The sequence below is a fragment of the Pseudophryne corroboree genome, chromosome 10, assembly GCF_028390025.1.
Source record: "Pseudophryne corroboree isolate aPseCor3 chromosome 10, aPseCor3.hap2, whole genome shotgun sequence".
Classification (NCBI taxonomy): Eukaryota; Metazoa; Chordata; class Amphibia; order Anura; family Myobatrachidae; genus Pseudophryne; species Pseudophryne corroboree.
The window spans coordinates 50,700,707-50,713,767 of record NC_086453.1 but is presented as its reverse complement, the minus strand read 5'-3'; the positions used below and the strand labels follow the sequence as shown (position 1 = coordinate 50,713,767).

General features: G+C 45.0%; 1 protein-coding gene and 1 pseudogene across 3 annotated transcripts in view; one reads left to right on the top strand and one right to left on the bottom strand.

Annotated features, from left to right (window-relative positions):
• The window catches only part of GRIK5 (glutamate ionotropic receptor kainate type subunit 5), a 492,150-nt gene that overhangs the window by 43,140 nt on the left and 435,949 nt on the right, over positions 1 to 13,061 (bottom strand). The gene's annotated exons all lie outside the window — the stretch shown is intronic.
• LOC134968317 (5S ribosomal RNA) lies at positions 660 to 779 on the top strand (annotated as a pseudogene).

Below are 13,061 nucleotides of genomic sequence, written 5' to 3'. Positions count from 1 at the left end.
GTAAAATAAAAAACCTAAAAACTTTTTCTAAGCAGCTCTTTAGGAGAGCCACCTAGATTGCACCCTGCTCGGACGGGCACAAAAACCTAACTGAGGCTTGGAGGAGGGTCATAGGGGGAGGAGCCAGTGCACACCACCTGATCCTAAAGCTTTATTTTTGTGCCCTGTCTCCTGCGGAGCCGCTAATCCCCATGGTCCTGACGGAGTCCCCAGCATCCACTAGGACGTCAGAGAAATATTTTTTTGCAAATATATGACCAGGATTTAGAGGCTCACATATAGTGAGAATTTGTTTTGGTGTGTGTGACATAAATTATTTGAGGCTACATATACCATATTTTTGATTACACATTAATTATGACAGCAACAGGATTGCTATAATTGTCGCCTTATCATATATCACCACCTTATCCCGGCTATGCAATTGGACGCCCTTGCATAGAATTTTTATATATGTTAACTGTCCTCATCGTAATTTTATCGAGTTGCACAGTGGACGCCCCTGTATATAATTATTGCACATGAATAATATTGTTACAATTTCATTTCTATGGGCATAAGATAATTCTAGATACTGAACATACGACTGATTCAGATCACCTTTGATATACAATTTTGGCGATACGGGTATTGGGATTGACTGAACGGGCAGATTAAATAATTGCGGACATACCCCGCTGGAGATGCCCGATCTCGTCTGATCTTGGAAGCCAAGCAGTGGAGGGCCGGGTCAGTACTCGGATGGGAGACCACCCTGGAACACTCTGGTACTGCAAATAATTCTTCTGCCCGATCTAGAGTGATCCCCAATAATACCAATTGGCATTCGGTTCTGTATGACTTATGATTTAATTCTCTACGACTAAATAATCCTGAATAGGATTGCTGTAGAATAAATGATGGTCATATATTACACAAAGGTGTTACTGTGATCTCAGTAAAACCATTAGCCCAAAGATTTGGATTTCCGGTTCTCATTGTGGTATTGAAAACCACAGGAATTATATACAACACAGTGTTATATTTTCGCGTAGCTACACTATTTACGTACAATTCACTCCTATAATCATCTTTTAATAATGAATAAATAAAGTTATGTTTTATCAGAATTGATTAATACACACCCAATCCTCTGAATTGAGTGATCCCACACAAGAGTCTACTTTCCAACTCTCTTTTGTTGGGTTCTCTTAGCTGATAGTTCCTGGTCCCCAAGATTCAGTCATTCCTGAGCTATTCCTGTTGTTGATATTGTGCTTCTGTGTCTGACCATCTCTACAGTTTACCACCTGTCATCTATATTCTGCTGAGTATTACCTGTGTTCCAACATTTCCAGTATTACCTGCATTACCAGTATTACCTGCATTTATAGTACACCTACATGTCCTGCATTTGTTGTGTTCTAGTTTTACCTGCATTCCAGCATTTCCTGCTTTACCTGTATTTCCATTATTACCATTATTCCCAGCATTTCCTGTTGATGATGCAGCACACCCAGCCACTGCTCCGCTGCAGCTCTCATTGTCTTCAGTGTCTGCCGCATACAGTTTCTATTGCTGCTGTTTCCTCCTGACCCCTGAGACATCCATGTCCTCTGTATCCCTTGACTTCTCGGTGTCTACAATTGCTCCTGCTGCCACTATTCATACGTGTCTGCATTACCATCTCTGGTCTCCAGTTCCAGGTTACTCCAGGCAGCCTCCTATTCCAGACCTCCATTTCCAGCCTGCAAGCTGAGTGTTCCGTCAGTTCAGCAGTTTCACTATCTGCTGGCTGGTTACAGGTTTTCCTGCACTGTACGTTTCATCTGGGACTGGTATTGAGTAAGGGGTGCTGATTCAAGGTCTGTAGTCTGTAGTCAGTGTGTGGAGTTCATGGTTGTAGCCAGACCTGTAGCCTTTGTTCCTGACTTCTCAGTCACTGAGTTCCAAAACTGGGTTCCAGTTCCAGGCTTGGGTCAAAGCAGTACCAGGTTGATAGCTGCAGTAGCTACAATCCTGGATACGCTAGACACGTTAGACAATTCCTAGGGGTATATTTAGTAAAGTGTGGACTTATAGAAATGGAGATGTTGACCATGGCAACCAATCAGATTCTACCTATCATTTATCTAGCACCTTCTAGAGGATATCTAGAACCTGATTGGTTGCCCAATCCCCCCTAGTCTGAGTTCCATTTCTCTTCCAGTACGATGCTGTCCGGAGTCCCTTGTAGTGCTTCCTGAGTTCCTACAGTGGGTGCTTGGCTCTGCTCACCTATTATCAGGTTAATGGGCTAAGGTCACTCTATGGTTCCAGGTTGTTAGTTAAAGGTTCCAGTTCAGTATCCCCGTATCTTCAGATTGTGGTTCCTTTACTAAGCCTCTAGAGTTTCTACTGTACCTATCTATGAGCAAGAACTACCTGAAATCTCCTTGTTTCACCTTTTGCGGCAGCTACCATATATCCAAGGGTCCAGATACGAATCAACAGAATTCTGAAACCGTGACACCGAACATCAGTAATTTGCAGCATGTACCTCAGTAACAACAGGACATGTATCAGGTTCACTGTCAGGCCAATGCAGAGATGCATGTTCTGTGAACGTATTATATAATTATTAGCTCCGTAGCAGGGCATACACATCCTGGGGTGATTCACAGTTGCATGCATCTCAGTCGCATCTCCATTTGCGGCTGAAGGGACATTGCTGGGTCGTAACAGGGCATCCGCATGTAGTCATGGTTCAGTGAGCCCTGGAACTTGGTTCGATGAGAATCGAAACCAGACACAGGACACTTAGAACAGGGAAACCAGTAACTAACCAGCTGAATGTAAACTGAACCTCTAAAGAATGCCGTTTGTACTGGAAGTAGGACAGATGCCCAGAACAGGTGGGAAGCTCGGCTCTACTGAAACAAGGTGCATCGGCACCAGAGGCAGATGTACTGGTACTGGCAGCAACTGGAATCTGTAGAGCACAAGATGCAGCAGCAGTAACAGAACAGAGCTGAAGCATTGAAGCCCGGAGCCAAGAACTATTCCTGGAAAGAAACACTTTGCTCTGGCAATGTGATGGACGCAGATGCAGGTTTAAATAAGGAACAGGTAATGCTCATTGGTGGAGCTGATCAGGGGAGCATGGCGGAAATGCTTAGGTGGACAGTTGAGTCACCTGACAGGATACAAAATGGCAGCTCCCATGCTGCTAGTTGTTTTGTTTACTTGGATTGCTGGGATGCCTAACTGATGCACAGAGCACAGTGATATGACACTGCCGAACATGGAAAGAGAGGCTAAGACTCCGATGTGTGACAATCAGCCATTATTTCCGGAGTCTCCCAGACATTCCGGGATCTTGACGACAGATAAAAATGTCTGAGGACTCTGCTTACAAGCCTTAAAAGACGGATTACTTATAAATGCAAGACACAAGACAAGCTAATCTGTCTGCAAGGGAAATAACTGGAACTGTGCTCTGTAAATTACTGCAAGTCTCCCCTTGAAGCAGCATAACCGTGATATGGCCTCAAACATCATCAAAGACTTCTCCACTAGAGGGAGCCCAAGCTCCGTACACAAACCAGCCACAGTGTTACATTGCAGCAACTGGTATACACTGCTCCATCCCCTCGCCAGTCAACAAAGGTGGCAGAGTGGTGATTTGATTGAAAAGCCTGGCTAGCTCAGGAGAAAAGCAATAGAGAAAACACACAGAAGTAGTTGGTGCAGTCAATGCCCAGACCTACAGTAGGCTGATCAGCAGAGCATTGAGAGAGGCAGAGTGTTTATGCATAGTGTGAGCCCAAGCAGGTGCATAGTGGTTATGCAGTGCCACAGTGCATTGTGGGAGTGCAGCATTGCTGAAAGGAGATGCAATGCAAGTTGACTTATTATGTGTGGGTTGTTTCGCAGTGTGATCACTGACAAGATGTAAAGTGATTTTAGATGCTTCACATTAGTATTGTGCTTCTGCAATGTCAACAACAGGGTGAGCACAGTGTGTCGCATCGGTCGGGGCTTTTTTCAGAACTTCTGGTACACCCCTAGCATATTAGGAAGAACCCCCGTCCCATCCATCTACCCCCCACCCCAATTGCTAACACTAAGCGCAGCAGACGCCTCCTGCGGGATAATGCTAATTGTAACTAGATCAGACAGATGTACATCAAAATGGGAGAAGAAGACGTCTCAGCCGTAACCCTGGGGAACTGCTTGATTTAAGCTATTGACAACACAGATGTATTCAAGGCTTCAAAGGGATAAACCGTTTAACTACCGGCACGCCATGTCGCAGCCCACATAGCTATCCCAGTGAACTTGTATGGAGGAATATTCGGTGATTGGGCGTGGGGTCTCTCTAGTGGTCATACACATACAGTATATAGCTGGGCACAATGGCGGCAGATGTGACACTGAAACTATTGTGAACATTTTCTGTTACGTTTCATGTTTTCAGACATATCTTAAACCACATCAATAGACGAACAAGGGCGACATAGGAAAAAAAGCCTAAAGTGGCGCAACAATAAGAAGACGAAAGCTCAGAGTGGCTATATAGAATAATCACCCCTTTCGGCATCTGTCACTTTCTATTTTTTTACATCACGGAAAACAAATGGTTTTGCTTAAACGTTCATGACACTTATCATCGCAAAACGCTCTATAAAGTCAAATATAAATCAAACGAAATCACAAAAGGATTTTAATAAATGACTAAAAGAACAAGACAATACGTAATTCATTACATAAGGATTCTGCATTTACAGCTGTGAGTCTGTTTGTCAACATTTAGCAAAATGTTTTAAAATGTTGTATGGTCTCCCTAAGCTGAGGAAGTCTCCATTATATGCCTCACAGGTCCTTTGCCAAGATTGATTTTATTATGGGCTTGTAGAATGTTTCTGTATAGGTATTTAATTCTGTGTTTGTCGCTTCACTTCCTTTTGGCTAAAACCAGGTGTAGAATCCTAAATATGCTGGTGGGCTTAAAGGTGCCCCCAGTAGGTGATTGGCTGTCACATGGTCCTCCGGCCAAGAGGCCACCAGTCTGAAGCCTGAGGTGCTATGTGCCCCTGGTGGCAGCTGAGCCAGGGGTGCCTGAAAATGCACTTGTGAAGGACCACACATCTGCATTTTTATGGCACTTTGCACATTACTTTCCTGGCCTTGGCTAGGGCATATTTATTTATTTCACTTTTTCATGCTGTTAGCACCCTTTTTTTTTTTGCACTTTTTTTTTTGCGAGTGTGTCACCTTTGTGGGGGGTTTGGATGAGACCCTTATAGGCCATCCTCTCCCCTAGTCTCCTGAGGCTCTCTCCTTTCTGGGGAGAGCCAAAGAATCTGGTCCCCAGGGGAAAGCTTCAGCCAACCCTGGGAAAAAAGGGGCGACCACGAGTCTTGTGGCAGAAGGAAGCCCGAAGACCCTTGCCCCCTAAGTTTTTTTTTGGCTCCCATGGTCGGGGATTCAAGGGGTTCCCCCTAGGTTCAGTTGAAGGGTGCCATAAAGATTCCCTTATCCCCAAAATGGGGTCTTTTGGCTCCTGAGGGGATAGGGAGTGATGGGGCCCTTCTCCTTTTGGAGAGGGTCTGAAGACCCGAGCACCCAGCACAATCTTTGCACTGCACTGGGTGATTTGGAGCATGCACCTCAGGCTTCAAAAAACAAATGATGTATTTGTTGTTTTTAAGGAAATGTAGTGGGGCTCTCTATACAATCAGAGGTTAGCCAAACCATTTAAATTGAAATCTTAGAAATTGTCCATTGATCAAAGAATACTTTTTGTTACTGACCAGTAACTCTCAATGAGTCAAATATATTCTATGCTTTGATCTCTCCATTCTCGGAAATGCATGTTTTATACCTACATTTTAAAGTCAGCTTTACCCAATATCCTGATTTTTTTAAATTTTATTGAAGAGTCAGCGTCGCTGGAATACACAGTGCATGGTGTAAAAAAAACATACAAGGGTGCTTGGTTCTATACACCCCTTCCAAAAAGGAGAAGGCCCCTGTTCTACCCCTCCAATGGAAACATAAGGCACTCTCGTTGGCATGTGTCTGAAGACCCTCCTTCACAGAATCTACCCTACCTTGTGCCTAAATCCATAAGGTACCGTAGGGGCAAGAGTCTTCAGACCAAACTTTGCCACAAGGCTAGAGTGCACTCATTTTTCTTCAGGGACTAGAGTTTTAAGCTCCAACATAACAGTGCTCACTACACAAACCTATAAAATAATGTGACAAATGTGAGCCTCAATATACTCAGCGACCAAGTAGGAGCACTTAAACTTTTTACTTAACCACATAATGTGCGTGTACCCTCAAATATTATTTTTGCTAGGGAAAAGGTTGGGGGGAGGGGGGGGTATACTTTTTACAGCCACTGTAAGTGCCAAGAATTGACCAGATTGTACAGTTATTAAAGGCTTGTATTTGAGAATATTAGTAAAGATCAGCTTAATTGAAAAGAAAATGTATCTTTTTTCTATTGAATATATAATATAATTTTTTTTTTAAATAAAAGTAGAGATGAGCGGGTTCGGTTCCTCGGGATCCGAACCCCCCCGAACTTCACCCAATTTACACGGTTCCGAGGCAGCCTCGGATCTTCCTGCCTTGCTCGGTTAACCCGAGCGCGCTTGAACGTCATCATCCCGCTGTCGGATTCTTGCGAGATTCGTATTCTATATAAGGAGCCGCGCGTCGCCGCCATTTTCACTCGTGCATTGGAGATGATAGCGAGAGGACGTGCAGCGTTCTCTCAGTTTCTGTGTTCGGTGTGCTGCAAATATCTGTGTTCAGTGTGCTGCAAATATCTGTGCTCAGTGTGCTGCAAATATCTGTGCTCAGTGTGCTGCAAATATCTGTGCTCAGTGTGCTTTCAAATATCTGTGCTCAGTGTGCTGCAAATATCTGGGCTCAGTGTGCTTGCAAATATCTGTGCTCAGTGTGCTGCAAATATCTGTGCTCAGTGTGCTTTCAAATATCTGTGCTCAGTGTGCTGCAAATATCTGGGCTCAGTGTGCTTGCAAATATCTGTGCTCAGTGTGCTTTCAAATATCTGTGCTCAGTGTGCTGCAAATATCTGTGCTCAGTGTGCTTGCAAATATCTGTGCTCAGTGTGCTGCAAATATCTGGGCTCAGTGTGCTGAAAATATCTACGTTCTCTGCCTGGAAAACGCTCCATATCTGTGCTGCATTGTAGTATATAGTAGGAGGACAGTGCAGAATTTTGCTGACCACCAGTATAGCAGTACGGTACAGTAGTCCACTGCTCTACCTCTGTGTCGTCAAGTATACTATGCATCCATACCTGTGCTGCATTTTAGTTGTGCGCAGTATATATAGTAGGAGGACAGTGCAGAATTTTGCTGACCACCAGTATATATATAGCAGTACGGTACAGTAGTCCACTGCTCTACCTCTGTGTCATCAAGTATACTACAAAAGTTCAGTAAAATGACCCAAAAATCAAAATTAAAAGAGTCTGATGAGAAGCGTAAACTTGCCAATATGCCATTTACGACACTGAGTGGCAAGGAACGGCTGAGGCCCTGGCCTATGTTCATGGCTAGTGGTTCAGATTCACATGAGGATGGAAGCACTCATCCTCTCGCTAGAAAACTGCAGTGCCACTCCTAGATGGGCCAGGTGTTTGTGTCGGCCACTTGGGTCGCTTAGCTTAGTCACACAGCTACCTCATTGCACCTCTTTTTTTCTTTGCATCATGTGCTGTTTGGGGACTATTTTTTAAATCTGCCATCCTGTCTGACACTGCAGTGCCACTCCTAGATGGGCCAGGTGTTTGTGTCGGCCACTTGGGTCGCTTAGCTTAGCCATCCAGCGACCTCGGTGCAAATTTTAGTACTAAAAATAATATTGTGAGGTGTGAGGTGTTCAGAATAGACTGGAAATGAGTGGAAATTATGGTTATTGAGGTTAATAAAACTATGGGATCAAAATGACCCCCAAATTCTATGATTTAAGCTGTTTTTGAGGGTTTTTTGTAAAAAAATACCCGAATCCAAAACACACCCGAATCCGACAAAAAATTTTCAGGGAGGTTTTGCCAAAACGCGTCCGAATCCAAAACACGGCCGCGGAACCGAATCCAAAACCAAAACACAAAACCCGAAAAATTTCCGGTGCACATCACTAAATAAAAGGTAAAAAAAATAAAAATGTCCTTGTATAAATTATCATCATACATTAAATACTAAATGTTATATTATAATTAGAGATGAGTGGGTTCGGTTCGTCGAGATCCGAACCCCCCCGAACTTCACGTGGTTTACACGGGTCCGAGGCAGCCTCGGTTCTTCCCGCCTAACACGCAAAACCCGAACGGAGGAAAACGTCATCATCCCGCTGACGGATTCTCGCGAGATTCGGATTCCATAGAAAGAGCCGCGCGTTGCCGCCATTTTCACTTGTGCATTGTCGATTGAGCAGAGAGGACGTGGCTACGTTCTCTGCCTGAAAAGCTCAATATCTGTGCTCAGTGTGCTGCATTGTGGTGACCACCAGTATATAGTAGTACAGTACAGTAGTCCATTGCTGTATCTTGCAGCTCCATGTCAGACTCGGTTCTAGTATCCTGATCAGTGCTCAATATCTGTGCTGCATTGTGGTGACCAGTATATAGTAGCACAGTGCTGCATTGTAGTGACCACCAGTATATAGTAGTACAGTACAGTAGTCCATTGCTGTATCTTGCAGCTCCATGTCAGACTCAGTTCTATTCTCCTGATCAGTGCTCAATATCTGTGCTGCATTGTGGTGACCAGTATATAGTAGCACAGTGCTGCATTGTAGTGACCACCAGTATATAGTAGTACAGTACAGTAGTCCATTGCTGTATCTTGCAGCTCCGTGTCAGACTCAGTTTTATTCTCCTGATCAGTGCTCAAAATCTTTGCTGCATTGTGGTGACCACCAGTATATAGTAGTACAGTACAGTTGTCCATTGCTGTATCTTGCAGCTATGTGTCAGACTCAGTTCTATTCTCCTGATCAGTGCTCAATATCTATGCTGCATTGTGGTGACCAGTATATAGTAGTACAGTGCTGCATTGTGGTGACCACCAGTATATAGTAGTACAGTACAGTAGTCCACTGCTGTATCTTGCAGCTCCGTGTCAGACTCAGTTCTATTCTCCTGATCAGTGCTCAATATCTGTGCTGCATTGTGGTGACCAGTATATCGTAGTACAGTGCTGCATTATGGTGACCACCAGTATATAGTAGTACAGTACAGTAGTCCATTGCTGTATCTTGCAGCTCCTTGTCACTTCTAGTATCCTGAACAGTGCTTAATATCTGTGCTCAGTGTCAGTGCTGCATTGTGGTGACTAAAAGTCCAGTGTCTTGTGCTGCATCTTGCTGCTGTAGGGTGCTGTGGTAGTGTCCTGTCACTGTGCATAGGTCATCATCATTCCAGTCACAGTGGTATCTGGTATCTATCTAGTGGTATCTAATTCCAGACATTACTGCCGTCTAATTCCAGATATATGACTGGCATATAATTCCACACATTACAAAATGGAGAACAAAAATGTGGAGGGTAAAATAGGGAAAGATCAAGATCCACTTCCACCTAGTGCTGAAGCTGCTGCCACTAGTCATGGCAGAGACGATGAAATTCCATCAACGTCGTCTGCCAAGGCCGATGCCCAATGTCATAGTAGAGAGCATGTAAAATCCAAAAAACAAAAGTTCAGTAAAATGACCCAAAAATCTAAATTAAAAGCGTCTGAGAAGAAGCGTAAACTTGCCAATATGCCATTTACGACACGGAGTGGCAAGGAACGGCTAAGGCCCTCTCCTATGTTCCTCATGACTAGGTCAACTTCACAGGAGGATGGAAGCACTCATCCTCCTGCTAGAAAAATGAAAAGAGTTAAGCTGGCAAAAGCACAGCAAAGAACTGTGCGTTCTTCTAAATCACAAATCCCCAAGGAGAGTCCAATTGTGCCGGTTGCGATGCCTGACCTTCCCAACACTGGACGGGAAGAGGTGGCTCCTTCCACCATTTGCACGCCCCCTGCAAGTGCAGGAAGGAGCACCCACAGTACAGTTCCTGATATTCAAATTGAAGATGTCACTGTTGAAGTACACCAGGATGAGGATATGGGTGTTGCTGGCGCTGAGGGGGAAATTGACAAGGAGGATTCTGATGGAGATGTGGGTGGTTTAAGTCAGGCACCCGGGGAGACACCTGTTGTCTGTGGGATGAATAAAGCCATTGACATGCCTGGTCAAAATACCAAAAAAACCACCTCTTCGGTGTGGAATTATTTCAACAGAAATACGGACAACTGGTGTCAAGCCGTGTGTTGCCTTTGTCAAGCTGTAATAAGTAGGGGTAAGGACGTTAACCACCTAGGAACATCTTCCCTTATATGTCACCTGGAGCGTATTCATCAGAAGTCATTGACAAGTTCAAAAACTTTGGGTGACAACGGAAGCAGTCCACTGACAACTAAATCCCTTCTTCCTCTTGTACCCAAGCTCCTGCAAACCACACCACCAACTCCCTCAGTGTCAATTTCCTCCTTAGACAGGAACGCCAATAGTCCTGCAGGCCATGTCACTGGCAAGTCTGACGAGTCCTCTCCTGACTGGTATTCCTCCGATGGATCCTTGAGTGTAACGCTTACTGCTGCTGGCGCTGCTGTTGTTGCTGCTGGGAGTCGATCATCATCCCAGAAAGGAATTTGGAAGACCACTTGTACTACTTCCAGTAAGCAATTGACTATCCAACAGTCCTTTGCGAGGAAGATGAAATATCACAGCTGTCATCCTGTTGCAAAGCGGATAACTCAGGCCTTGACAGCTGTGTTGGTGTTAGACGTGCGTCCGGTATCCGCCGTTAGTTCACAGGGACTTAGAGAATTTCTTGAGGTAGTGTGTCCCCGGTACCAAATACCATCTAAGTTCCACTTCTCTAGGCAGGCGATACCGAGAATGTACACAGACGTCAGAAAAAGAGTCAGCAGTGTGCTAAAAAATGCAGTTGTACACAATGTCCACTTAACCACGGACATGTGGACAAGTGGAGCAGGGCAGACTAAGGACTACATGACTGTGACAGCCCACTGGGTAGATGTATTGCCTCCCGCAGCAACAGCAGCAGCGGTGGCACCAGTAGCAGCATCTCGCAAACACCAACTCGTTCCTAGGCAGGCTACACTTTGTATCACCGCTTTCCATAAGAGGCACACAGCTGACAACCTCTTACGGAAACTGAGGAATAACATCGCAGATTGGCTTACCCCAATTTGACTCTCCTGGGGATTTGTGACATCGGACAACGCCACCAATATTGTGCGTGCATTACATGTGGGCAAATTCCAGCACGTCCCATGTTTTGCACATACAATGAATTTGGTGGTGCAGAATTTTTTTAAAAACGACGGGCATGCAAGAGATGCTGTCGGTGGCCCGAAGAATTGCGGGCCACTTTCGGCATTCAGCCACCGTGTGCCGAAGACTGGAGCACCAGCAAACACTCCTGAACATTCCCCGCCATCAGCTGAAGCAAGAGGTGGTAACGAGGTGGAATTCAACCCTCTATATGCTTCAGAGGATGGAGGAGCAGCAAAAGGCCATTCAAGCCTATACATCTGCCTACGATATAGGCAAAGGAGGGGGAATGCACCTGACTCAAGTGCAGTGTAGAATGATTTCAACGTCGTGCAAGGTTCTGCAACCCTTTGAACTTGCCACACGTGAAGTCAGTTCAGACACTGCCAGCCTGAGTCAGGTCATTCCCCTCATCAGGCTTTTGCAGAAGCAGCTGGAGAGATTGAAGGAGGAGCTAAAACGGAGCGATTCCGCTAGGCATGTGGGACTTGTGAATGGAGCCCTTCATTCGCTTAACCAGGATTCACGGGTGGTCAATCTGTTGAAATCAGAGCACTACATTTTGGCCACCGTGCTCAATCCTAGGTTTAAAGCCTACGTTGTATCTCTCTTTCCGGTAGACACAAGTCTGCAGAGGTTCAAAGACCTGCTGGTGAGACACTTGTCAAGTCAAGCGGAACGTGACCCGCCAACAGCTCCTCCTTCATTTTCTACCGCCACTGGAGCTACCTAAGTTGCCCCCCCTCCAGTGTGTACTCCGAAAGAGTGTTTAGTGCAGCCGGTCACCTTGTCAGCGATCGGCGTACAAGGTTACTTCCACTAAATGTGGAGAAGATGATGTTCATCAAAATTAATTATAATCAATTCCTCCGTGGAGATATTTACCTCCAGAAAGTACACAGAGACCTGAGATGGTGGATTCCAGTGGGGACGAATTAATACTCTGAGAGGAGGAGGATGTACACAGTGAAAGGGGTGAGGAATCGGAGGCTGATGATGAGGTGGACATCTTGCCTCTGTAGAGCCAGTTTGTGCAAGGAGAGATTGATTGCTTCTTTTTTGGTGGGGGCCCAAACCAACCAGTCATTTCAGCCACAGTCGTGTAGCAGACCCTGTCGCTGAAATGATGGGTTTGTTAAAGTGTGCATGTCCTGTTTATACAACATAAGGGTGGGTGGGAGGGCCCAAGGACAATTCCATCTTGCACCCCTTTTTTTTTTATCTTTGCATCATGTGATGTTTGGGGCCAATTTTTTTAAGTGCCATCCTGTCTGACACTGCAGTGCCACTCCTAGATGGGCCAGGTGTTTGTGCCGCCCACTTGGGTCGCTAAGCTTAGTCATCCAGCGACCTTGGTGCAAATTTTAGGACTAAACATAATATTGTGAGGTGTGAGGTGTTCAGAATAGACTGGAAATGAGTGGAAATTATGGTTATTGAGGTTATTAATACTATAGCATCAAATTACCCCCAAATTGTATGATTTAAGCTGTTTTTGAGGGGTTTTTGAAAAAAAACACCCGAATCCGACAAACATAAGGGAGGTTTTGCTAAAACGCGTCCGAATCCAAAACACAGCCGCGGAACCGAATCCAAAACCAAAACACAAAACCCGAAAAATGTCCGGTGCACATCACTAATTATAATATAGCTATATTTTTGTGGCCACCCAGGGCCATGTGTGCAGACACCTGCTTTTACCGTCTCATTGC